This window comes from Oryx dammah, unplaced genomic scaffold (assembly GCF_014754425.2).
Source record: "Oryx dammah isolate SB20612 unplaced genomic scaffold, SCBI_Odam_1.1 HiC_scaffold_29, whole genome shotgun sequence".
NCBI lineage: Eukaryota > Metazoa > Chordata > Mammalia > Artiodactyla > Bovidae > Oryx > Oryx dammah.
The window spans coordinates 81,072,767-81,100,223 of NW_024070213.1; the positions used below are offsets into that span (position 1 = coordinate 81,072,767).

Genomic DNA, 27,457 nt, shown 5'->3' on the forward strand with positions numbered 1-27,457 from the left:
GGTGGTTTCCAAGTCTGGCTGAATGTTAGCATTTCCAGGAAATTTTAAAAAATGCTGATGTCTGCAGTCCACACCAGCTTAAGTCAGACTCTGTCGGAAAGGGGTCTGGTCAATGATGTTTTCTAAAAGCTCCTGGGGTGAGTCTAGATGTCACAGAGACTGAGGATGAGCTGAGCATGGTCAAAACTAAAGGATGGAATGGGCATGCCCACCTATTAGCCTTGGTGAAGGACCTGGGAACCAATGTCAGTCTGGGCAGAGAGGAAGACTCAGGCATAACGTCAATATATTGATGACTAGAGGGCTTGAAGAGGGAAAAGTTAAAGCAGATGGTAGGAGATGGGGGCCATGCATTAGCTGGTGCCCTTGATGGTGTGTTCGCAGATCAGGTAAAACTGTATTGCAAAGAGACAAGTTCAGGGGAAAAGGGACAATTAGTTTAAAAGACGACAAATACTTGAAATTAGTAGAAATAATAGTTTTCCTCTTTGCTTGTCTTCTGTTCTCAATTTTGAGGGCAGCTGATTTGCATGTGTATTGTTAGACTAACTAAAGCCACTGACATCCTTATCAATGCAATGTTAAGTAAAAGGCGCCATGTGCTTGGCTTTCCTTATATGTGTGCACTTAATGCGTTGTCTATTAAAATCAGGTAAGGTTCACCAGGCTCCAACACTGATGTCTATTTGGAGACCTCCCTGGGGCCTATTCTGTTCATTTGAAGCGCTCCTAGCATGCCCTCACTCTAGCTCCAGGAGCTAGATGAAAAGCTAACCGTATGTGTAACCAGAGGGTCTAATTTTTACCTCAGGCGTTGCTCCCAGCTGCCCTTGTGCCTGCCTACAGACATGGTCTGGTTTTGTACTTTGGTGACCATGTTTCTATTAAATCTCCTCCCTGGAGCTGCTGATTTGATTTTTTTCAATTGGCTGAGCAACTTTAAATAGACCTTAGTTATCTGTTAATCCTTGATTTAGAATCCCAGTTCAGACTCTGACTGCTCAGCTCGCTTCCTGGTTTCTGGTTGTTGGGACACATACATGGAAACCACTATTAAGAGGCTGAGGTGTATCCCATGCCCTCTTCTGCCCTGTAACTAACCAGTTCGCAAGGACTCTATAAAGATGTCTAGAAGCATATTTTTGAGCATGAATGATACTCAAATGGAACTCATTATAGATTAACGTACAGGTCTGAGATCTTGGAAGTGGGATTAAAATATCAGAACTGCTGTACTGTTTCAGTATTTATTCAATATTTTTGAATGATAAAATATTAAAGTTTAGCTAAATCAGTATGGACTTCTCAGAGTATTGATGAGAAGTATCATCTATATTTCATGAGATTCTATTTATATTTTTGTGTGTATGTGTGTGAGGGAAATAGAGGCAATGCTACAAGGATTCTGTGTTATATTCTAAATTTACAATCATAGAGATTTAAAAATGTTGTATCAGATGTTGATGGGAGTTATATTTTTGAACATAAAAAGAAATCCATCTTTAATTGTAAATTGGGAATAACTTCTGTGCTGGTTTGTTTTATGTGTAAACTCAGGTAAACTCTAGTACCCAGCTTTTGAATCCACACAAAACATCTGGAAGTTCATGGTTCATATATTGCTGAAGCTTGGCTTGGAGAATTTTCAGCATTACTTTACTAGTGTAGTGTGAGATGAGTACAATTGTGTGGTAGTTTGAGCATTCTTTGGCATTGCCTTTCTTTGGGATTGGAATGAAAACTGACCTTTTCCAGTCCTGTGGCCACTGCTGAGTTTTCCACATTTGCTGGCATATTGAGTGCAGCACTTTCACAGCATCATCTTTCAGGATTTGAAATCACACAACTGGAATTCCATGACCTCTAGTAGCTTTGTTCATAGTGATGCTTCCTAAGGCCTACTTGACTTTACATTCCAGGATGTCTGGCTCTAGGTGAGTGATCACACATCATGATTATATGGGTCATGAGGATCTTTTTTGTACAGTTCTTCTGTGTATTCTTGCCACCTCTTAATATCTTTTGCTTCTGTTACTGCTAAGTCACTTCAGTCATGTCCGACTCTGTGTGACCCCATAGACGGCAGCCCATCAGGCTCCCCCGTCCCTGGGATTCTCCAGGCAAGAACACTGGAGTGGGTTGCCATTTCCTTCTCCAATGTATGAAAGTGAAAAGTGAAAGTGATGTCACTCAGTCATGTCCGACTCTTAGCAACCCCATGGACTGCAGCCTACCAGGCTCCTCCGTCCATGGGATTTTCTAGGCAAGAGTACTGGAGTGGGTTGCCCTTGCTTCTGTTAAGTCCATACAATTTCTGTGCTTTATTGAGCCCATCTTTGCATGAAATGTTCCCTTGTATCTCTAATTTTCTTGAAGAGATCTCTAGTCTTTCCCATTCTATTCTTTTCCTCTATTTCTTTGCACTGATCTCTGAGGAAGGCTTTCTTATCTCTCCTTGCTATTCTTTGGAACTCTGCATTATCTTTCCTTTTCTCCTTTGCTTTTCACTTCTCTTCTTTTCACAGCTATTTGTAAGGCCTCCTCAGACAGCCATTTTGCTTTTTTGCATTTCTTTTTCTTGGGGATGGTGTTGATCACTGCCTCCTGTACAATGTCATGAACCTCCATCCATAGTTCATCAGGCACTCTGTCTATTAGATCTAGTCCCTTAAATCTATTTCTCACTTTCACTGTATAATCATAAGGGATTTGATTTAGGTCATGCCTGAATGGTCTAGTGCTTTTCCCCCACTTTCTTTAAGTCTGAATTTGGCAATAAGGAGTTCATGATCTGAGCTGCAGTCAGCTCCTGGTCTTGTTTTTGCTGATTGTATAGAGCTTCTTCATCTTTGACTGCAAAGAATATAATCAATCTGATTTTGGTGTTGACCATCTGGTGATGTCCATGTGTAGACTCATCTCTTGTGTTGTTGGAAGAGGGTGTTTGCTATGACTGGTGCATTCTCTTGGCAAAAATCTATTAGCCTTTGCCCTGCTTCATTCTGTACTCCAAGGCCAAATTTGCCTGTTACTCCAGGTGTTTCTTGACTTCCTACTTTAGCATTCCAGTCCCTGCTAATGAAAAGGACATCTTTTTTGGGTGTTAGTTCTAAAAGGTCTTGTAGGTCTTCATAGAACTGTTCAACTCCAGCTTCTTCAGCGTTACTGGTCAGGGCACAGGCTAGGATTACCATGATATTGAATGGTTTGCCTTGGAAACAAACAGAGATCATTCTGTCGTTTCTGAGATTGCCTCCAAGTACTGCATTTCAGACTCTCTTGTTGACTGTGATGGCTACTCCATTTCTTCTAAGGGATTCCTGGCCACAGTAGTAGATACAATGGTTACCTGAGTTAAATTCACCCATTCCAGTCTGTTTTAGTTCGCTCATTCCTAGAATGTCGACTTTCACTCTTGCCATTTCCTGTTTGACCACTTCCAATTTGCCTTGATTCATGGACCTAAATTTCCAGGTTCCTACGCAATATTGCTCTTTACAGCATCTGACCTTGCTTCTATTACTATACACATCCACAACTGGGTGTTGTTTTTTGCTTTGGCTCCATCCCTTCATTCTTTCTGGAGTTATTTCTCCACTGATCTCCAGTAGTATATTGGGCACCTACCAACCTGGTAAGTTCATCTTTCAGTGTCCTATCTTTTTGCCTTTTCATACTGTTCATGGTGTTCTCAAGGCAGGAATACTGAAGTAGTTTGCCATTCCCTTCTCCAGTGGACCACATTCTGTCAGACATCTCCACCATGACCCGCCCATCCTGGGTGGTCCCACATGGCATGGCTTAGTTTTCTTGAATTAGACAAGGCTATGGTCCATGTGATCAGATTGGCTAGTTTTCTGTGATTGTGATTTCAGTCTGTCTGCCCTCTGATGCCCTCTCTTAGCACCTACCGTCTTGCTGGGGTTTCTCTTACCTTGGACATGGAATATCTCTTCACGGCTGCTCCAGCAAAGCACAGCCATGGCTTTTTACCTTGGATGTGGGGTATCTCCTCACAGCCGCCGCTCCTGACCTTGGATGTGTGGTATATCCTCTTGGTTGTTGCTCCTGACCTTGGGTGTCAAGTTCACAATTTTCAATTAAAATGGAAATAAGCAGCAGCTTCTAATTTGCATCCACTGGATCATCGAAAAAGCAAGAGAGTTCCAGAAAAACATCTGTTTCTGCTTTATTGACTATGTCAAAGCCTTTGACTATGTGGATCACAATAAACTGTGGAAAATTCTGAAAGAGATTGGAAATACCAGACCACCTGGCCTGCCTCTTGAGAAACCTATATGCAGGTCAGGAAGCAACAGTTAGAACTGGACATGGAACAGCAGACTGGTTCCAAATAGGAAAAGGAGTACATCAAGGCTGTATATTGTCACCCTGCTTATTTAACTTCTATGCAGAGTACATCATGAGAAACGCTGGGCTGGAAGAAGCACAAGCTGGAATCAAGATTGCCGGGAGAAATATCAATAACTTCAGATATGCAGATAACACCACCCTTATGGCAGAAAGTGAAGAGGAACTAAGAAGCCTCTTGATGAAAGTGAAAGAGGAGAGTGAAAAAGCTGGCTTGAAACTCAACATTCAGAAAGCTAAGATCATGGCATCCAGTCCCGTCACTTCATGACAAATAGATGGGGAAACAGTGGAAACAGTGTCAGACTTTATTTTGGGGGGCTCCAAAATCACTGCAGATGGTGATTGCAGCCATGAAATTAAAAGACACTTACTCCTTGGAAGGAAAGTTGTTACCAACATAGACAGCATATTCAAAAGCAGAGACATTACTTTGTCAACAAAGGTCCATCTAGTCAAGGCTATGGTTTTTCCAGTAGTCATGTATGGATGTGAGTTGGACTATAAAGAAGGCTGAGAGCCAAAGAATTGATGCTTTTGAACTGTGGTATTGGAGAAGACTCTTGAGAGTCCCTTGGACTGCAAGGAGATCCAACCAGTTCATCCTAAAGGAGATCAGTCCTGGGTGTTCATTGGAAGGACTGATGTTGAAGCTGAAACTCCAATACTTTGGCCCCCTGATGCACAGAGCTGACTCATTTGAAAAGACCCTGATGCTGGGAAAGACTGAGGGCAGGAGGAGAAGGGAACGACAGAGGATGAGATGGTTGGATGGCATCACTGACTTAGTGGACATGAGTTTGGGTAAACTCTGGGAGTCAGTGTTGGACAGGGAGGCCTGGTTTGCTGCAGTTCATAAGGTTGCAAAGAGTCAGAGACAAATGAGTGACTGAACTGACTGAAGAGCAAAAACAGATTTCCCAAAGAAATGAGAAATGCTTCCTGATGATTGCAGCATCAGTTCCTTCCCAAGAAGTTCCAACCTACTGGCCTGCCCTGCAGACCTCAGGCTTGCCAGTCCCACAATTGTATAAGCCAGTTCCTTGAAAGAAATCTTTTCATTTATGTATATTTGTATGTGCGTGTGTATGTAAGCATGTCTGTCTTTCTAAGTCTGTCTATGTGCTGTCTGTCTATCTGTTTTATCTATGTATCATCTCCTACTGATCTCTTTCTCTGGAGAACCCTTACTGATAACAGTTTCTTAAATGGAAAGCATTTTAAAGACATGAAGTAGATAACATCTAGGTAAATGCTAGGATACGGGAGTTGGAATTTTTTGTTCTGATGCTCCCATTTTAGTAAACTATTTTAAGAAGCAGATTGTGAAGGCTGTGCAAAGCCTTGCATGATACATCCCTGGCTTCCTGGCCCCTTTTCCTGTCTCACTGTGCATCCGGCAGCAGCTCTGAGTGGCCCTTGCTGCTCCCTTTAACATTCTTGCTGCTTTCAATTCTCTCTGACTTTGTACATCTGCTTCCTTATACTTCAAATACATCTTCCCTCCTCTGTCCGTCTTCTGTGAAGTCTGCTCTTCCCTGGCCCCTCTCTTTCACACCAGAAGAATTGGGAGTCTTTCATCTCTGCCTCTCTCCTGGTGTACAGCCTTGTCCACATAGGACTCTGTTGACTTATTTGCATGTCTTTTTTCATTTGCTAAATGGTAATGACCACATCTTGTTCATCTTTGTATTCCCAACACCTCACACAGTTCCAGGCAAAGGGAGGTATTCAGTCAGTATTGCCAGAAGAATGAATAAGTAGCTGACCCTCTCTTTCAAGTTAAATTGCAGCCTGGGAGGCATTTTTAGTGGCTGTTTTTTTAGGGTTGGATATGCTTTTTTTATCTGAAGTGGCTGAAGAGAAGTCTCTAGGCAGATAGACCTTTAATTCCTACCCAAAGCCTATGCTTTTAGTATTTGTGAAGTATAATATATACTCCCAGCAGATTTAAGCTGATTGGGCAGAAATCTATGGCATTGTATATTGGTGGCATGAATGCTTCATGAACTCAGAGTACAACTTTGGTCCTAATTAATTTTAACTTTTCAAATTAATGACTTGAGACTTTCTGCATTCATTAGCAAGGAGTCCAGTCTCCCTTTTTAAATTTAACCTACCCAGTTCAGTTCAGTCACTCAGTCATGTCTGACTCTTTTTGACCCCATGGACTGCAGTATACCAGGCCTCCCTGTCCATCACCAACTCCTGGAGCTTGCTCAAAGTCATGTGCATTGAGTCAGTGATGCCATGCACACACCTCATCCTCTCTTGTCCCCTTCTTCTCCTGCCTTCAGTGTTTCCCAGCGTCAGGGTCTTTTCCAGTGAGTCAGTTCTTTGCATCAGGTAGTCAAATTATTGGAGCTTTAGCATCAGTCCTTCCAGTGAATATTCAGGATTGATTTCCCTTAGGATTGTCTGGTCTAATCTCCTTGCAGTCCAATGGACTCTCTAGAGTCTTCTCCAGTACCACAGTTTGAAAGGAGCAATTCTTTGGTACTCAGCTTTCTTTCCATACCCAGTTGACCTTAAATTTTGTGCCTTACCTGACCCAATGTGGGGTCCCTGGGGTCTTTTTCAAATGTGAGCCATCAAGGAAGCTATTGATTATTCTTCTTCTGTTCTTGGGTCTAGCTGCCATGTAGTATGTCATTTGAAGCTTGCACCCACATCATTACACACACTCCTGTCCACTATGCCTTGGAGCCCTCCCTGGCCCAGACCCGATCTGGGCCGTGAGCATATCGCCCTTCAGAATGTTTAGAAGTTTAGAAGAGCTCCCATCAGTCAAACTTTGCTTGCAGGTTTGGTTTGGGGAGGCCTCAGGATTCTGTCCTACCCCTGGGCTACAGTCACATCCTTCACAAGCCTATGTACCTCCTCTCTTGAAGAGTAGATGGACCCATTTCCTCCCCCATGACCAGCTCTGCATGTCAGGGATCTTGGAGAATTTTTGCAAGAATCTCAGAGATTTAATACGCTCTTTCCTATTCCCCTTCCTGAGTAAGTTTCTTACCCTAATGCATGGAACTTCTGGAAAATTACCGGCATGATTCTTCCTGGAATCGAGGGAACGTGTGCTTTGAGGTGACTTTCTGCTTCATCCCTTGAAATCAGTGAAGCAGATCTCCTTGTTTATGAGTCTTTCAAATGGCACTTGATTTAATCTCTACCTTATTGGGCATTATGGATGGCAAAATGGTAGTCCTTGCATTTGATAAGGCTATCACTTTTCCATTAAGAGATACCAAGAAACATGGTTAGTTAAAAAGCAGAAAGCTGTTTAAAATGCAATGCCTTGTGGAAGAAACTCAAAACAGTCTAAATTCCAAATGTGAATTGTCCACAGGCTCTGAAACAGGGACTAAATTACCTTGTGGGTACTCAGTGCCCTTTCCCACACCATTAATTTTCAGCTTCATCTTTTATGATTCCTTTATGTTGTGCTTGCTCTAGCCAAGATAGTTCACTACTTGCACTGCTCCAATACACGCAGACTTGCTCATATTTCAGGAATTTTCTCTTGTTCTTCCTCTTCCCTTTGTGGGACCTTCCAATTCAACCTAAAAATAATTTTTCTCCCAAAAGCTGGGTTTATCTTTTGCTAGCCCAGTGTTTCATCTATGAGAGTAATAGCTACCATTTCTTAGTCTTTTCTATAATAACAAGCACTTTCTTCTTGGAGATTTTTTTAAAATATGGAAATAACATACCTACATAAAAGCACATAGAACACACACATATGTAACTTAATTTTTACCTGCATGTATGCTAAGTCGCTTCAGTCATGTCTGACTGTGCGACCCTATGGACTGTAGGTCACCAGGCGCCTCTGTCCATGGGATTCTCCAGGCAATAATCCTGGAGTGGGTTGCCATGCCCTTCTCCAGGAGATCTTCCCAACCCATGTATGGAATCTAAGTCTCCTGTATCTCCTGCACTGCAGGCAGATTCTTTACCACTGAGTCACCTAGAACCCCAACTTTTATGACTCTTGAGAGTCCCTTGGACTGCAAGAAGATCCAACCAGTCCATTCTAAAGGAGATCAGTCCTGGGTGTTCATTGGAAGGACTGATGTTGAAGCTGAAACTCTAATACTTTGGCCACCTGATGCGAAGAGCTGACTCATTTGAGAAGACCCTGATGCTGGGAAAGATTGAGGGCAGGAGGAGAAGCGGATGACAGAGGATGAGATGGTTGGATGGTGTCATTGAATCGATGGACATGGGTTTGGGTGGACTCTGGGAGTTGATGATGGACAGGGAGGCCTGGCATGCTGAGGTTCATGGGGTCGCAAAGAGTTGGACACGACTGAGTGACTGAACTGAACTGACTGAAATATTTTTAAGTGACACCCATGTTACCCATGTTATTACCATTTGTGTTAAACAGCAACAACAACACAATTGCCAGCACCCTGGAAACCCTCTGTCTTTCCTAATAATAAACCTCTGTTTCTCCAAAGTAACCCATATCTCACTTGTATGCTCTTTGCTTTCTTGCTTTTCTTTGTAGTTTTACCACTTAGAATACTCCCCTAATCACTGTAGTTTCATTTTTCCTGTGTTTTGAGCTTTATATACTTATAATCATACAGCATGTTCTCTTTTATTTTTGTCTGGCTACATTTATGTAAGTTTCTGAGCTCCATCCAGGCTTTGTATAGTAGTAATTTGTTCATTTTCGTTGTTGAATAGTTTCCATTGTATGACTGTGCTGTAATATATTTATCCATTCTTCTGCTGATAGACATTCACGCTGTTTCCAGTTTCAGGCTATTATAAATAATGATACTATACACATTACTGCTTATTTCTCTTGGTGACCATGTACACATCTGGGCCTGGAATTTTCCTGTGGAAATTTTCTAAATTCAATTTTGTGAATAGATCTGTTTTTTAAAATTCTTTTTTTGTTCCTATGTACATTTTGGGCATTTGTTTTTCTACTGTGTTGATTTCCTGTAAATTTCATAAAATGCCCTCTTATTATTTGTTTAATATCTGCAGGATCTGTAGCAATGCCCCTTTTTTATTTGTGACATATTTACTTTTCAGAAATCTTTAGTTGTACCTTCTCTCTTTATATTTGACTCATCTTGCTAGAGTTATCAATTTTATGTCTTTTCATAGTATGAAATTCTCTCACCTTATCTATTGTATATTTCCATTTTTTCTTCCACTTAAATTCTATTTTTAGAATTTTAAAATTATTTTTATCTTTTGGGGGTTTATTTTACTACTTCTTTAATTTCTTGAGAAATATTTTGAATTCATTAATTTTTAGCATTTTTTCTTTTTTAATATATTTATTTAAAATTGAAAGTTTAAGCATGGCTTTAGGTGTATCTCGTGATATTTTATTACTTTCCTGTCCAAGATGTTTTCTCTGTCCCACTGAGATTTTGATTTTGACTTATATATTACTTGGATGTGTATTTCTTAGTTTCCAAAGATCTGGGGATTCTCAAGTTAGCTTTTTATTGTTGATTTATGGTCTAGTTACATTATGGTCAAAGAATATCCTCTATGTGATTCAGTCATTTAAGAATTTTGAGATTTGCTTTGTAGTCTTATTTATTTTCTTTCATTTTCTTTTTTTTTTAATTTTTATTTTTACTTTATTTTACTTTACAATACTGTATTGGTTTTGCCATACATTGACATGAATCCACCACGGGTGTACATGAGTTCCCAAACATGAACCTTGAAAATGTTTGCCTTGTTTATTTCCAATATGTCTAATATTCTTTGTTGCATTAGAAGAATGTATATTTTGGACTTATGTGTGTATATTTTTATGTGTGTGTGTGTGTGTGTGTGTGAATGTGTCTGTTTTTTCTTGCTGTCTTATTAATTTACTTTGATTCCTAAATTTTGATGGCACATTGTATCTCCCTGGGTTTAAATTTTGTTTAATTTACAATAATTTTTTGCCTTAATTGATGTTACTGTAGCTATACCAGATTTCTTTTTGTTATTGTTTGCATGTTACTTTTTAAACATTTTTTACTGTTTTTCTTTGAACACTTACATAGTCTTAGTTTTAGTTATATTTTTTGTTTGTTTGGTTGAGTTCTTTTTGGCATCTGAGACCTTAGTTCCCTACATGTGTGTGTGTGCGCGTGCTAAGTCACTTCCATTGTGTCTGACTTTTTGCGACCCCACTGACTGCAACCCACCAGGCTCTTCTGTCCATGAGATTCTCCAGGCAAGGACACTGGAGTGGATTGCCACGCCCTCTTTCAGGGAATCTTCCAGACCCAGAGGTTGAACCCACGTTTCTTATGGCTCCTGCATTGCAGGCAGATTCTTTACTGCTGAGTCACAGAGGAAGCCCCTAGTTCCCTGACCAGGGGCCACATCTGTGCCCCTGCATTCAGAGTGTAGAGTCTTGACCGCTGGGCCACTAGGGAAGTCCTGTTATATTTCCATGTGCTGTGCTTAGTTACTCAGTCATGTCCAGCTCTTTGCAACCCCAGGGACTGTAGTTCACCAGGCTCCTCTGTCCATGGGATTCTCCAGAGAAGAATACTGGATTAGGTTGCCATTCGTAGATAGCATTTAACTGAATTTTTACATTGCATATCAGGAAAGTATTTTTATTCTATCCGTACACTTTTTCTCTGCTTTTGTATTGTCTGTTTCCTCTAAGTACCTCATTTTTATTTATTTTTGAGCTTTTTTGTTGTTAAAAATTTACCTCAAATACATGGTAATGTGTGAAGTGTGTTCATTCTCAGTAGTGGGCAATAAAAGATGACTGGAAAGTCTCTGTGCATAGACAGGCTTGTGACCAGTAAGACTCGAGTAGAAGGGGGTTGTGGTCTATGGGAATCGGCTTATCTCACTGGGTGATCCTCAACTGTTAATGACTTTTGGAGGAAGGTCAGAACTGGTCAATTTTTTTGAAATGGAACTTTATCTTTAACCCATATAAGTAGTATTTTAGGTAATGGGGCTCACTGTTTAATATAAAAAAATATAAATTTCTGGCTTCTGTTTTCATTAAGGGGTCTAACTCTGCTTGAATTTCTCCAGATATTGCTAGCAAATGTCCTTCTTAGCTAGGTGAGACACAAGTCATTTTCTGTGTTTATTGACTGGAAGAAAGTACATAAACTACTTATGCAGGATTTCCAATCCTATTTTAAGTTCCATCCTTTCTCTCTCTCACATCTAGAAATACTGAACCTCTTCCAGTCCCTGAGTATTGTCAAGGTTCAGAAACAGAATTAGGTCCTTCCTTAATATCCCCGAAGAATTTCATACTACAGGGCGAGTTGAAACCATCATCATCTCTCAATCTGCTTTGTAAAAACTTTATTAATATTTCTCATTTTCTGTTATCTTTTCTCCTACTTTGCAAGCTTATTCTTCTCTTCCTATACTGGCATATCATTGGAGTTTGGTGAGGAGAAGCACATCTTCTCACTCCACCAAGTTCACATGCAATCCTGCCTCTGAAGTACTGTTATGTATGGCACCAAAGAGCCTCCTGGAAAATAACACTGGATAGGCAGTTAAAACAAAGATATCTTGCTTAAGGACAGTGGGCAAGTGTTGAAATGGGAGGAATTATATGAATAAATCATAATATATTTTATTCCTGCCCCCATGGATTTACATGTGAATCCTAAGGTGAGAGAAGATAACTGCAAATCATTGATACAGTAATTTCTCTGATGATTAGTGATGGTGAGCATTTTTTCATGTACCTATTAAGCAGTTGTATGTCTTGTTTGGAAAAATGTCTATTTTAGTTTTCTGTCTATTTTTAATTGGTTGTTTGCTTTTTTGATATTGAGTTGGGTGAGCTATTTATATACTTTGGCTATTAGCCTCTTAGTAGATGTATTATTTGCAAATATTTTATCCAATTTAATAGGTTATCTTTTCACTTTATCAGTGGTTTACTTTGCTGTGGAAAAACTTTAATTAGGTCTCATTTGTTTATTTTGCTTTAGGAAATGAACTTAAAAAAATATTGCTGCAATATATGTCAGAAAGTGTGCTCCCTGCATTCTCTGCTAGGAATCTAATGGCTTCTGCTCGGATATTTAGATCTTTAATCCATTTTGAGTCCATTTTTGTGTATGGTGTGAGAAAAATCTTCTAATTTCATTATTCTCCTTATTAAAGAGACTGGCTTTTCTTCATTGTATATTCCTGCTTCCTTTGTCATAGATTAACTGACCATAAGGGTGCATGGGTACTATGAGTGCTAAGTTGCTCAGCTGTGTGCAACTCTTTGCAACCCCATGGACTGTGGCCTGCCAGGCTCCTCTGTCTATGGGATTCTCCAGGCATGAATACTGGAGTGGGTTGCCATTTCTTTCTCCAGGGGATCTTCCTGACCCAGGGGTCAAACCAGCATCTCCTGTATCTCCTGCTTTGGCAGGCAGGTTCTTTACCACTAGTGTCATCTAGGAAGCCCGTTAATCATGTGTTGGGTTTATTTTTAAGCTCCTTTTATGTTGTTGTTGATCTGCAAATCTGTGTGTCAGTTTTTATGCCAGTACTCTGCTGTTTTGATTACTGTCATTCTTCTTGTTGTTGTTGTTTAGTCACTAAGTTGTGTCCAACTCTTTTATGACTTCCTGGCCTGTAGCCTACCAGGCTTCTTTGTCAAGGGGATTTCCCAGGCAAGGCTACTGGAGTGGGCTGCCATTTCCCTTTTCAGGGATCTTCCTGACCCAGGGATAGAACCTGTGTCTCCTGTATTGGCAGGAGGATTCTTTACCACTGAGCCACCAGGGATAGCTTTGCAGTATTGTCTGAAGTTAGGAAACATGATATCTCTAACTTTGTTCTTTCTTTCTCAATATAGTTTTGGCAATTTGGGGCATAATTTGTGGTTCCACATAAATTTTAGGATTACTTGTTTTTGTTTTGTGAAAAATGTCATGGGTATTTTTATAGGGATTGCATTAAATCTGTAGATTGCTCTGGATAGTATGGACATTTTAACAATATTAATTCTTCCAACCCAAGAGCATGAGATAGCTTTCTGTTTCTTTTTATCATATTTTTATTCCCTTCATCAAAACTTTTATAATTTTCAGAGTATAGATCTTTCACCTCATTTATTACTGGGTATATTATTCACTTTGATGTGATATAAAATGGGATTGTTTTCTTGCTTTCTATTTCTGATAGTTCCTTATTAGTGTATAGAAAAGCAACAGATTTCTGTATATTAATCTTGTATCCCACAACTTTTCTGAATTCCTTTATTAGATCTAACAGTCTTTTTAGTGACGTTTTTCAGGTCTTCTTGGAGAAGGAAATGGCAACTCACTCCAATATTCTTGCCTGGAAAATCCCATGGACGGAGGAGCCTGGTGGCTACAGTCCATGGGGTCGCAACGAGTCAGACACGACTGAGTGACTTCACTTTCACTTTTCACTTTCAGGTCTTCTATGTATATAGCATCATGTCATCCTCAAATAGTGATAGTTTTACTTCTTCCCTTCCAATCTGGATACCTTTTGTTTCTTTTTCTTGTCTTATTGCTGTGGCCAAAAAATTCAATACTTTGTTAAATAGAAGTGGTGAGAGTAGACCTCTTTGTCTTTTTCCTGATTTTAGAGGGTAGGTTTGAGTGAACTCTGGGCGTTGGTGATGGACAGGGAGACCTGGGGTGCTGCAATTCATGGGGTCGCAAAGAGTGGGAAACGACTGAGTGACTGGACTGAACTGAACTGAACTTTGAGGTTTTCACCCTTGAGTATGATGTTAGCTGTGCATTTGTCTTAAATAGATTTTTTTATGTTGAGATATGTTCCCTCTACCTCTACTTTGATGAGGATTTTTATCATGAATGTTGAATTTTGCCAAATGGTTTTTCTACATCTAGGTATATGGTCATTTAATTTATATCCTTCCTTTTGTTAATGTGATGCATGCATGCTCAGTTGCTTCAGTCATGTCCGATTCTTTGCGACCCTATGGACTGTAGTGCACTAGGCTCCTCTGTCCACAGGACTCTTCAGGCAAGAATATTGGAGTGGGTTGCCATGCCCTCCTCCAGGAGATCTTCCCAACCCAGAGACTGAACCCTTGTCTCCTGTGTCTCCTACATTGCAGGCAGATTCTTTACCACCAAGCCACCAGGAAAGTCCTGTAAATGTGGTATATCACAGTGTTTGATTTGTGTTTATTGGACCACTCCTGCGTCTCTGGATTAAGTTGCACTTGATCATGGTGTATGAACCTTCTTACATATTTTTGAATTTGATTGCCAATATTTTGTTAACTATTTTTATCTATATTCATCAGATTTATTGGCTGGTAATTTTCTTATCATTCTTTTTTTATTTTTTACTTTTGGTAGTGCCTCCATCTGATTTTGGTATTAGGCCTTCTGATTTTGGTATTAGGCCTTCTAGAATGAATTTGGGAATGTTTCATGCTTTTCTGTTTTGGGGAATAGTTTGGGACAAATTGGTACTAGCTCTTTATATGTTTGGCAGAATTCTCCAGAAACTAAAGTTTTGGTGGTGAGCATGCTGTAGTGTATACAGAAATTGAAATATAAAGTTGTACTCATGAAACTTGTTATAAGCCAATGTTAATTAAAATAATAAATACTAAGCATTTTCCCATATTCTCTGTGGGTGTTTGACGCTTTAGGGTATCAGCAGCACTGTTGATATTAGGACGTGTTGGGATAGAACTAAGGTAATAATGTGAGTACATTGATTACTGATCTCATAATTGGGGAAGGTGGCATAGGGCACAATGACAGAATTACAGTGTACTTTTGGGTCTTGACACATACACTAACAACATAAATAGTTGCAATAACAACTTTAGTGGACATCAGTACAAGAGAGGATATCTTTGGTACCATTTTTGACATCTGTATCAACTGGAATAAAGTTGCTAAGAGTACTAGTTCTAAAAGCACAAATGAAACTCTATGAAATCTCTTTGAATTATTTGGGAGAAAATTGGATGGACTTGAAATGTTCACAAGTGGGTGAAAGTGTGGCCTTATTTCCTTTTCTTGTTGCCATAGGCTGGGGTGGTATAACCTGTGAAGCAAACACTGTAAAAATCAGAGAATGAAATTCTTTATTATTAAATCAAAAGAAGCTATATAATTAGTGAAATTGCAGAGCAAATTTATAGAGCAATAAGATTGATCTCACTTCTAATTCGAAGCACATTTGATAATAAATGGGCATTCATAATTAGCTGAAGAGATGCCCCATGAGTGAGCCTGACTCTTAGACAGAGGGACCAGGGCCAGAGATGTTTGAGGGCAGAAGTGTGTGCTAGTTGACACATCAGTAGGGTTTAACATCTGGAAAATATTTAAGAGTCCTATATTTGCTACCCTCAATCACCCATACTATTGACAAACTCAGTTCTAGACTCCTCTCCCAAGCTTCTGTGAAGCTTTCTCAGCTCTGTAGTCTTTACTATGATGTCTACTTAAGGCTATCTTTTCCTTACCTTCTCCTGACACTTTGTAGGAGACTTGTGAAAGTCTTTGATCTGTCAGAGATGCAACCTCTACTCTAAGCTACACTTTATCTGTCTTTGTTTAGTCTTTTGTCAACATGTTTTATTTAAAAATCAAGCTCCCTTTACATTAGCAGTCTAAGAGATGTAACCTCTTATCTACTTCTTATCTGTTAAATGCACAGATACTCCCTGTCACTCAGTTGACACCCTCTCATTGTGTGTCCTGCATCTCAATGGAGACACATTGAACATATTGGTTTTAACTAAAATATGTATATACATTATTTTTAACTGTGGAGAAGAATCTTATTTTAAACTTCAGCACATTTAGAAAATGTGTATATGTAAATAGTACATTGACATTTAAACAAAGCTCCCTTCATTGTCTGACGCAGCATCATAAAGAGTGGGCACAATATATTTATCCTTGTTCTTTTTAGGAGGAGTCTGAAAACTAACCTAAGTCTATCAGCCAAACTGACGATCCTTTTCCTGCAGCACATTTAGTGGCATTCTTTTCTAGAAGGAAAAAAAAAAAAGCATTGTTAAAACTGAACAAAGTATTCAAAACCGCATTTTTAAGCTCTAAATTTTTTACTTGGAGAATAGTTAAGGGCTTTCAGGTGGCGCAGCAGTGAAAAATTCGCCTGTCAGTGCAGGAGATGCAGGAATCGTGAGTTTGAACCCTGGGTCAAGAAGATCCCCTGGAGTAGGAAATGGCAACCCACTCCAGTATTCTAGCTTGGGAAACCCCATGAAGAGTATGGAAAAGCAAAAAAAATGACAGCAGTATATGAGCCGACCAGGTCAGAAGGTGTCTAGTATGCTACTGGAGAATGGTGGACGGCAATTACTAACAGTTTCAGAAAGAATGAAGCTGCTGGGTCAAGCAGAAATAATGTGCAAGTGCCTGGTGGTGAAAGTAAAGTCCGATGATATAAAGAACAATATTGCATAGGAGCCTGGAATCTTAGGTACATGAATCAAGGTAAATTGGACATGGTCAAGCAGGAGACATAAAGACTGAACATCAGCATTTTAGGAATCAGTGAAATAAAATGGATAGGAATGGGTGAATATAATTCAGATGACCATTATATCTACTACTGTGGACAAGAATCCCTTAAAAGAGATGGAGTAGCCCTCTTCTACAAAGCAGAAAGAGTAGAAAGCTGAGTGCCGAAGAATTAATGCTTTTGAAATGTGGAGTTGGAGAAGACTCTTGAGAGTCCCTTGGACTGCAAGGAGATCAAATCAGTCAATTGTAAAGGAAATCAGTCCTGAGTATTCATTAGAAGGACTGATGCTGAAGCTGAAACTTCAATACTTTGGCCACCTGATGCAAAGAACTGACTTATTGGAAAAGACCCTGACACTGGGAAAGATTGAAGGCAGGAGGAGAAGAGAATGACAGAGAATGAGATGGTTGGATGGCATCACCAACTTGATGGAAATGAGTTTAAGCAAAGAATAGCAAGAAGAGATTAGAAAGCCTTCTTCAGCGATCAATGCAAAGAAATAGAGGAAAACAACAGAATGGGAAAGACTAGAGATCTCTTCAAGAAAATTAGAGATATCAAGGGAACATTTCATGCAAAGATGGGCTCGATAAAGGACAGAAATGCTATGGACCTAACAGAAGCAGAAGATATTAAGAAGAGGTGGCAAGAATACACAGAAGAACTGTACAAATAGGATCTTCATGACCTGGATAATCACGATGGTGTGATCACTCATCTAGAACCAGACATCTTGGAATGTGAAGTCAAGTGGGCCTTAGAAAGCATCACTACGAACAAAGCTAGTGGAGGTGATGGAATTCCAGTAGAGCTATTTCAAATCCTGAAAGATGATGCTGTGAAATTGCTGCACTCAATATGCCAGCAAATTTGGAAAACTCAGCAGTGGGCACAGGACTGGAAAAGGTCAGTTTTCATTCCAATCCCAAAGAAAGGCAATGCCAAAGAATGCTCAAACTACTGCACAATTGCACTCATCTCACATGCTAGTAAAGTAACGCTCAAAATTCTCCAAGCCAGGCTTCAGCAATACGTGAACCATGAACTCCCTGATGTTCAAGCTGGTTTTAGAAAAGGCAGAGGAACCAGAGATCAAATTGCCAATATCCGCTGGATCATGGAAAAAGCAAGAGAGTTCCATAAAAACATCTATTTCTGCTTTATTGACTATGCCAAAGCCTTTGACTGTGTGGATCACAATAAACTGTGGAAAATTCTGAAAGAGATGGGAATACCAGTATGCAGGCCAGGAAGCAACAGTTAGAACTGGACATGGAACAACAGACTGGTTCCAAATAGGAAAAGGAGTACGTCAAGGCTGTATATTGTCACCCTGCTTATTTAACTTCTATGCAGAGTACAGCATGAGAAACGCTGGACTGGAAGAAGCACAAGCTGGAATGAAGATTGGCGGGAGAAATATCAATAACCTCAGATACACGGATGACACCACCCTTATGGCAGAAAGGGAAGAGGAACTCAAAAGCCTCTTGATGAAAGTGAAAGAGGAGAGCGAAAAAGTTGGCTTAAAGCTCAACATTTAGAAAATGAAGATCATGGTATCCAGTCCCATCACTCCATGGGAAATAGATGGAGAAACAGTGGAAATAGTGTCAGGCTTTATATTTTTGGGCTCCAAAATCACTGCAGATGGTGATTTCAGCCATGAAATTAAAAGACACTTACTCCTTGGAAGAAAAGTTATGACCAACCTAGATAGCATATTCAAAAGCAGAGACATTACTTTGCTGACTAAGGTCCATCTAGTCAAGGCTATGGTTTTTCCAGTGGTCCTGTATGGATGTGAGAGTTGGACTGTGAAGAAGGCTGAGCGCCGAGGAATTGATGCTTTTGAACTGTGGTGTTGGAGAAGACTCTTGAGAGTCCTCTTGGACTGCAAGGAGATCCAACCAGTCCATTCTGAAGGAGATCAACCTGGGATTTCTTTCGAAGGAATGATGGTGAAGCTGAAACTCCAGTACTTTGGCCACCTCATGCAAAGAGTTGACTCATTGGAAAAGACTTTGATGCTGGGAGGGATTGGGGGCAGGAGGAGAAGGGGACGACAGAGGATGAGATGGCTGGATGGCATCACTGACTGAATGGACGTGAGTCTGAGTGAACTCTGGGAGTTGGTGATGGATAGGGAGGCCTGGCGTGCTGCGATTCATGGGGTCGCAAAGAGTTGGACACAACTGAGCGACTGAACTGAACTGAACTGAAGCTCTAGGAGTTGGTGATGGACAGGGAAGCCTTGCGGACTGCTGTCCATGGGGTTTCAAAGAGTCGGACTCGACTGAGTGACTGAACTGAACTGAACTGAGCCCTCATAGTCAACAGAAGAGTCTAAAATGCAGTATTTGGATATGGTTTCAAAAACAACAGAATGATCTTGGTTAATTCCAAGGCAAACCATTCAACATCCTAGTAATACAAGTCTATGCCCCAACCATTGAAGCCAAAGAATCTGAAGTTGACTGGTTCTATGAAGACCTACAAGACCTTCTAGAACTAACACCAGAAAAAAAGATGTCATTTTCATCGTAGTGAATTGGAAATCAAAAGTAGGAAATCAAGATATGCAGAATAACTATGGAGGTGACGAATAGATTCAAGTTTGGCCTTGAATTACAAAATGAAGCAAAACAGGGTAAAGGCTAACAGAATTTTGTCAAGAGAATAGGCTGGTCATAGAAAACATCCTCTTCCAATAACACAAGAGATGATTCTACACATGGACATCACCAGATAGTCAATTCCAAAATCAAATTGATTATATTCTTTGCAATTGAAGATGGAGAAGCTCTATACAGTCAGCAAAAACAAGACTGGAAGCTGACTGTGGCTCATATCATGAGCTCTTTATTGCAAAATTCAGGCCTCATTTGAAAGTAGGGAAAACCACTAGGCCATTCAGGTATGACCTGTATCAAATCCCTTATGATTATACAGTTGAGGTTGTTAGTTGCTCAGTTGTGTCCTACTCTTTGTGACCCCATGGACTGTAGCCCACCAGGCTCCTCTGTCTGTGGAATCCTCCAGGGAAGAATAGTGGGGTGGGCTGTCATTTCCTTCTTTAGGGGTTCTTCCCGACTCCGAGATTGAGCCCATGTCTCCTGCGTTGCAGGCAGATTATACAATGGAGATGATTAATAGATTCAAGTGATTAGATCTTGTAGACAGAATTCCTAAAGAACTATGGTGGAAGTTCATAACATTGCACAGGAGATGCTGACCAAAACCATCCCCAGGAATAATAAATCCAAGAAAGCAAAGTAGTTGCCTGAGGAGGCTTTACAAATAACTGAGGAAAGAAGAGAATCAAAAGGTAAGGGAGAAAAAGAATGATATCCTAACTGAATACAGAGTTCTATAGAATAGCAGAGAGAAAGAGAATGGCCTTCCTAAATGAACAATGCAAAGAAATAGAGAAAATAGTCAATGCTATGGTTTTTCTAATAGTCACGTATGGCTGTGAGAGTTGGAGGCTAGGTGCCAAAGAATTGATGCTTCTGAGCTGTGCCAGAAAAGACTCTTGAGAGTCTCTTAGACTTCAAGGAGATCAAATCAGTCAATCCTAAAGAAAATCAACCCTGAATATTCATTGGCAGAACTGATGCTAAAGGTGAAACTCACTGGAAGAGACCCTGATGCTGGGAAAGATTGAAGGCGAAAGTAGAAGGGAGCAGCAGAGAATGAATTGATTGGATAGCATCACCAACTTAATCGACATGAATTTGAGCAAACTCTGGGAGGACAGAGGAGCCTGGCATGCTGCAGTCCATGGAGTAACAAGGAGCAACTGAGCAAGAACAAGTCTCAGAGGATAGAACGTTGTCACCAGTAATTACTGGGCTTGTCTTCATTCAACCTCCTGGAGAGAGATTTCCTCTTTCTCTCTTTGAGTCTTGATTCTAAGTTACCAGGAAAGGAAAAAAATAGGATATCAGCAGATTTGGTTATGCCAGTATGTGGGTGCCTGCTAGGTCGCTTCAGTCGTGTCTGACTCTGTGTGACTCTGCACTGCAGCCTGACAGGCTTCTCTTCCATGGAATTCGCGAGGCAAGGATACTGGAATGAATTGCCATGCTTCACTCTTAGTACAGGATCTCTATGTTCCAAGCCTGCCCCTGTGACTCTGTGGACTGGGGAAATGTGATAATGAGCTGAAGAAATTATTAGACAAGCGGTGCTAGATGATAATCCAGGAAGTGATACCTAACTTTGGGATGCTTTCTTCCCTCTTGGAAACTTTTGAGTTTACAAATATTGGGTCCATGATTTAGCAAATAGGAAGACTATGGGGATTTACTTAGTGAGTAATGAACTATGTCAGTTTACTTAGTGAATATGAACTATGCTTATGTAATATAAATTCACATGCTACAAGAAGGGCTTCTCTGGTGTCTCAGACATCAAAGAATCTGACTGCAATGCAGGAGACCTGGGTTCAATCCCTGGGTCAGCAGGATCCCCTGAGAAGGGAATGGCTACCCATTCCAGTATTCTTGCCTGGAGAATTCCATGGACTGAGAAGCCAGGTGGGCTACAGACCATGGGGTCACAAAGAGTTGGACATGACTGAATGACTAAGTGCACACACAGCACATCATAACTGTTTCGTAATAGATATGCAAATAAAGGATAGGTCTCTGACCTACTAGCTCCCATTTCCAAAATAATATAGTCGTCCAGAAAAGCAAAAAAACAGGGAGGTCACACAAGATGGCAGAGAAGTAGGAAGTAGAATTTGCCTCCATTCACAGAAACAACGAAAATATATACAAGTGGCATGAATCACACAGAACATCTACTAAGCACCAACAGAAAACCTCGGATGCCCAAGAAGACAAGAAAATCCTCACATAACTGAGTAGGACAAAAAAAAAAAAAAAAAAGAAGGACTCAGAGTGGGGCCTGTGCCCTAGGGGGAAGCTTTATATTCCTTATTTCACGTAATCCTCAAGAAATCCTTATGAGGGAAAGATATTCTTATTCCCATTTTACAGATAAGGGAATGGATTATTATCAAGCTTATCATTTACCCCAGGTCACAGAATGGGAAGGTGGTTTGTCAGCCCAATACTTTCTGGTTCTAGGACTCCTGCTCCTCTGGTACACCATTTTAATTTCCCAGAATTTACCATAGTGGCAGTAAATAATCTATAATAAATTGAGGATAATCACAGGGAAACAGGAGGCTATTGTGTAATTCAGATTAGAGATGGTTATGAACAGAGATAAGATATTGGTAGCAGTAATGACAAAAAAACAACATAGTTTGAGGACCTATCAGAAGTAACCTTATGAAAGGTTACATTTGATTAACCAAATGTTGAAGGTAAAAGAGAGGGAGGAATTGATGTTATTCTAAGGTTTCTGTATCTACTACAAATGAATTTCACTGAGTAGGCTTAAGCAAGACGAGGAATGAAAGGAAGAATTGACGTAATGTGGGTGTGTTAGCAGTCAGGGTGGGTTTGTCCAATAAATACGCCATCTGCGGTCTTATATGTCTTCTGTAGAGAAATTAGAGAGCATGAATAGCTAAAGTTGGGGAATTTGAGTTGGAACTTTACTTGTAAACATTTTTAGGTTCAGATGCAGTTTTAGTCACTCTAGACTCTTCTCTGGTGGCTCAGCTGGTAAAGAATCCACCTGCAATACAGGAGACCTTGGTTCAGTCATTGGGTTGGGAAGATCTCCTGAAGGAGGGCATGGCAACCCACTCCAGTATTCTTGCCTGGAGAATCCCATGGACAGCGGAGCCTGGTGGGCTGCAGTCCATGGGGTCGCAAAGAATCGGACACATAACTGAGCGACTAAGCACACACACAGTCTCCTCCTAACAATTGTCTGCAACAGTTGTCCCCTTCCAGTAAATTTTGCTCTGTAGCTTCATACCCTAGGTCTTTCCTGGAAAGTTCATACACATGTGTTGATCTCCTTCTAAGTTTTTCAATAGTCAAGAAGTAGACATTTTGAGAAGAAATACTAAAATGTGGTTATTTGGATAATAGTTGAACAAGTGACTGAATTAAAGACTTTTAATCATTTCATTACAAAAAATTAAGAAAGGCTAATATCATAATATGTTTAAGTTCTGGCATTTTATGTAGACAGATTTTCACCTCAAGCCTTAAGACCACTTAAGAGATTTTCCTTGAGGTTCATTGTGTTTAATACAGGTCTGTACTCATGTTAAGTCAACTCCTTATCCATGATTTACTTGTTTGTGACGCCCCCAGTCTTGTTTATGTGGCCCAAACGTGGCTGAAAGAGACAGCTGTGACATTATGAATCCAGCTGGCCACAGATGGATCTTCAGTGAAGCATGAATCCATTTTGGGTTGGTGATCTATGTTTACTGCCTCTTGTTAAACTTTCAGAGATTCAGCTCCTAAATCACCTGGCATGACTGAATCCACTTACATGTAAGTAATAGACTGAAGTAAGCTGGAGCCTTTGTTGCTTGTGCTCAAGACTCTCACCTCTAGGGCCAATTCTTCATATTATCATTTTGTTGACTAGTTAGTCCCTGTTAGAGTCTGTTTAGCTTATGGCCATTTAACACATAAGTTTCATTAGGTGCAATAAGCTTAGTAGCTCACGTTTTGAGGTTACGATGATTATGAGCCTTTCCAAGATTTTGTTGATGTTTTCACATTTATGTTATGGATTTGACAGCTAAACTTGGAACCTCAAGGAGGGGGGAATGAAGTTGTAGCCTGAAAAGTAATTCTTTTAGAATTTTTAGAGAAAATATCAGTGATGAATGTTTACCTGCAAGGCTGATAAGAGTGCAAGCTTTTTTAGATCTATGCACGGATAACCAGTTAAAGCACAAAGCAAAACAAAGATGTATGAATAGTTGAAATAATTAGCTAAAACTGAACAAAACTGAAACTTAACAGTGGCTCCTAGCAAATAATTTAATTTTGAATCAGTATCCAAAAACTCTTGAGTGTATAAGCTCCATAACTTCACTTTTTCAGAGTCCAATGTGATATTCAAACTGGCCAGAATTGCTAATATAAATATATGCACACTGTGTCCTTTACAACCTGAGTAGGAAATAATGTTAAATGTTAATAGATATGCAAATCAGTGAACTCATGGTTGAAAGTTTTTATGGCAGGTCTGCCTATTTGTAATTCTTCTTTACATTTGTCCAGAGCAGCAAAATTTAGAATAACTGCTAAATTTTTTGATACAATATGTTCTTTTTAAAAAAGAAGCTTTTCTCATGGCTCAGTGGTAAAGAAGCTGCCTGCAGTGCAGGAGACACAGGAGACAAAGGTTCAGTCCCTGGCCAGGAAGAACCCCTGGAGAAGGAAGTGGCAATTCACTCCAGTATTCTTGCCTAGGAAATCCCATGGACAGAGGAACCTGGAGATTTTTAAAATTTTGTATCAGGCGTTAGCTGATTTTATAGTACTGTTAGTTTCAGGAGTGCAACAAAGTGATTCAGTTATACATACATCATTTCCTTTTCAAATTATTTTTCCATTTAGGTTATTACAGATTTTTGAGCAGAATTCCCTGTGCTGTACAGTAGGTCTTTGTTTATCTGGTTTAGATATGGTAGTGTGTATATGTCAATTCTAAATTCCCGATTTATCCCTCCCTCTCTGCCTTTTATCCTTGGTAACCATAAATTTGTTTTTACATGTGTGATTCTACTTCTGTTTGGTAAATAAGTTCATTTGTATCAGTTTTTCTTTTAGATTCTGTATATAAGCCATATCTTATGATATTTTTCTTTGTCTGACTTTACTTAATGCAGTAACCTCCAGGTCCTTCCATGTTGCTGCAAATGATGTTATTTCATTCTTTTTAATGACTGAGCAGTATTCTACTGTATAATATGTACCACATCATTTTTATCCATTCATTTCTCAATGGACATTTAGGTTGCTTCCATATCTTGGCTATTGTCAACAGCACTGCAATGAATATTGGGGTGCATATATCCTTTCAAACCATGTTTTTCTCCAGATATATGCCTAGGAGTGGGATTTCTGCATTATGTGGTAACTATATTTTTAGCCTTTTAAGGAAACTCCATATCATTCTCCATAGTGGCTGTACCAATTTACACTCCCACTGAAGTGTAGGAGGATTTTTCCCCATACTCTCTTTATCATTTATTGTTTGTAGACTTTTTGATGATGGCTGGTGTGAGATGATATCTCTAGGTAGTTTTGAGTTTCATTTCTCTAATATTATGATTAGTGATGATAAGCACCTTTTCTTGTGCCTGTTTGTCATCTGTATGTCTTCTTTGGAGAAATGTCCAAATTCTTTGGAGAATAAGTAATAAATTTTAAATATCACTCTTTACTTTTAAATATATTAACTAATTTATTCTTAATTAAATTCTCTATGCTATGTCCTCTGCTTTATCATGGCATCCAGTACTCACCATGTGCCCACAGCCACAGAGGAGGGACATTCTCCTGTTTTGTGCTGATGTCTCTTTCTACATGAATATAGGATAGTTATTCTGCCATCAAGGAGATATAATGTAGTTGGAGAAGTGAAGTAAACACAGAAAACAATTTGAAAACATGTAAAAATTCTTCATGTCAATCTTATTTATTCTGTTTCTAGGGTTTAGTATATATTGGTTTACCTGTGTAATATATCAATAAATATGAATAACTTGGGTCACTTTGTTAATTCATAAATTAAGCAGATGTTTACTGATTACTTACCGCTTGTAGGCAGTGTTCTAGGCTCTGGGGTATCAACAGTGGAAAGAATAGATAAAAATGACTTGCAGTTGTCCTGGAACTTATGGAATAGTTTTAGCTATTGTTTACTCTCTTGGTTTTCAGGATCTTGATAGGGTCTTGTTTCTTGACATCCTAGTAACTTTTGATTGAATGATGGATTTTATAAATAAAAATTGATGATATTTTATTCTTCCTGAAAAGGTTCACTTTTTCCTCTGTTAAGTGCAAAGAATAGAAGCTGATCACCTTAATTCGGTCATGAAATGGACTGGATAAGGGTTGATTTACAGTTTCAACAAGGATCCATACATCACAGGTTTTCTTTAGTCTTCCATACCCTAGTATATCCTGGGCCATTCTCTGAGAATTTTCTGAACTATAATAGTTTCCTCCACATGAAGTAGCCAGACCTCTGCTATACTTTACAGAGACTTTCTCCCATCCAAGTCCTAACCAGGCCCAACCCTGCTTAGCTTCTGAGATCAGACAAGATGGGGTGCGTTTAGGATGGTATGGCCATAGACTATAAAGACTTTCTGCTTAGTCTCTCAGCTTTCCTTGTGCACAAGTTCATAATTTGGCAAAAGTCTTGAAAGGAAAACTGGCTGTGTATCTTACTCTTTTCTGAGCATCTCCTTTCTCACAAGAATCTTGGCTCCTTAAATTTCAAACATTGCCTCTTTAACCTACTGAGACTGTTCTCTGCCCAGGCAAAATCGAGCTTCTCATCTTCTTGCCTTTGACGTGGAATCAGCTAATGTCCCCAGAGAAAATACAGTTAACTTTCCCATAATGCTCGCCAATCTGGTATCTTGGTTTTTCTTCTCTTCATTGCTTCATCAGCTCTTAGATGATTTTAAGCAGATTTGAGGAGTTATTTTTATATTTTGTTTAGATTTTTTAGGGTTTTTCTGCTGGATCATTGATCTGTTGCATGCTTACTATCTCATCCTTGTTTTCAGATACTGAAATAGAAGAATCATGCCTTCTCTTACATACATCTATACAACCACAAAGAATGTAGCCAGGAATTTCTATCCTACCCCAATGTATTCTGGAATTAGTTGGCAGAGTGAACAGGTAGAGATGTAGTATTGAACAAAATCTTCAAAGTAGGTGTCATTGAAAAAGCTGGACAATTAACAGAGCTACTATTCTATAATACCCTGAGTCCAATGACCAAGAGCTCCTTAGATGGGTGAACTCAGTATAAGTGAGAATCCAAGACCTGATGGTAGCTCTAGGGAGCTGTAGCTTCTGGATGCTTCTCTTGGCTTCTTATTATGAATTATCCCCACAGGAAGTAATCCTTGATTGTCATTGTCTTATTAAAATACTTGGGAACAGAGATATTCTTTGTGCTTTTTATATCTCTACTAACAGTTGTAGGAAGAAGGTATAGCACAGTACTTAAGTGCATGGATTTGGAGTCAATCAAATTTATATTCAAATCTTGTCTATTTATTGGATGCTTAAACTTGAGAAAGTTGCAAAAACTCTCTAAAGCCTTAATTCTGTATCTGGGAAATGGGAATAGCAATACATTTCATTGTTCTGATATGAAAATTGATGAGGACTGTGTTTTTAAAATGCCAATAACGATCTCTAGCACATTGCTAGCATGCAGTTTTTGGTAGCTAAATTTTTTTTTTTTTTTGGCTATTATGGAAACACATGGAATAAGACCCAGAATTTTGAGATGAGACCTTAAGATATTTACATAGCCCCTCCAAAGTAAGTAGATGAAGCACATGAAAAAGTTGTTAAGAATTATGTTTGTTTTTGTTGTTAAAAAACTATTTAAATATCTGTGTAAATATCTGTGCATTTAAATATCAGATAAAAAACTATCT

General features: G+C 39.5%; 1 protein-coding gene and 1 long non-coding RNA gene across 2 annotated transcripts in view; one reads left to right on the plus strand and one right to left on the minus strand.

The window, feature by feature from the left end:
* Window positions 1-27,457, plus strand: part of TMEM117 (transmembrane protein 117) — a 585,912-nt gene that overhangs the window by 272,786 nt on the left and 285,669 nt on the right. The window lies entirely within an intron of this gene.
* Window positions 1,918-26,112, minus strand: LOC120857914. Its single transcript, XR_005719774.1, has 4 exons — window positions 26,037-26,112; window positions 20,165-20,170; window positions 18,315-18,320; window positions 1,918-1,928 (listed from the first exon to the last, which is right to left on the minus strand). It is a non-coding gene; the product is annotated as an uncharacterized LOC120857914 (long non-coding RNA).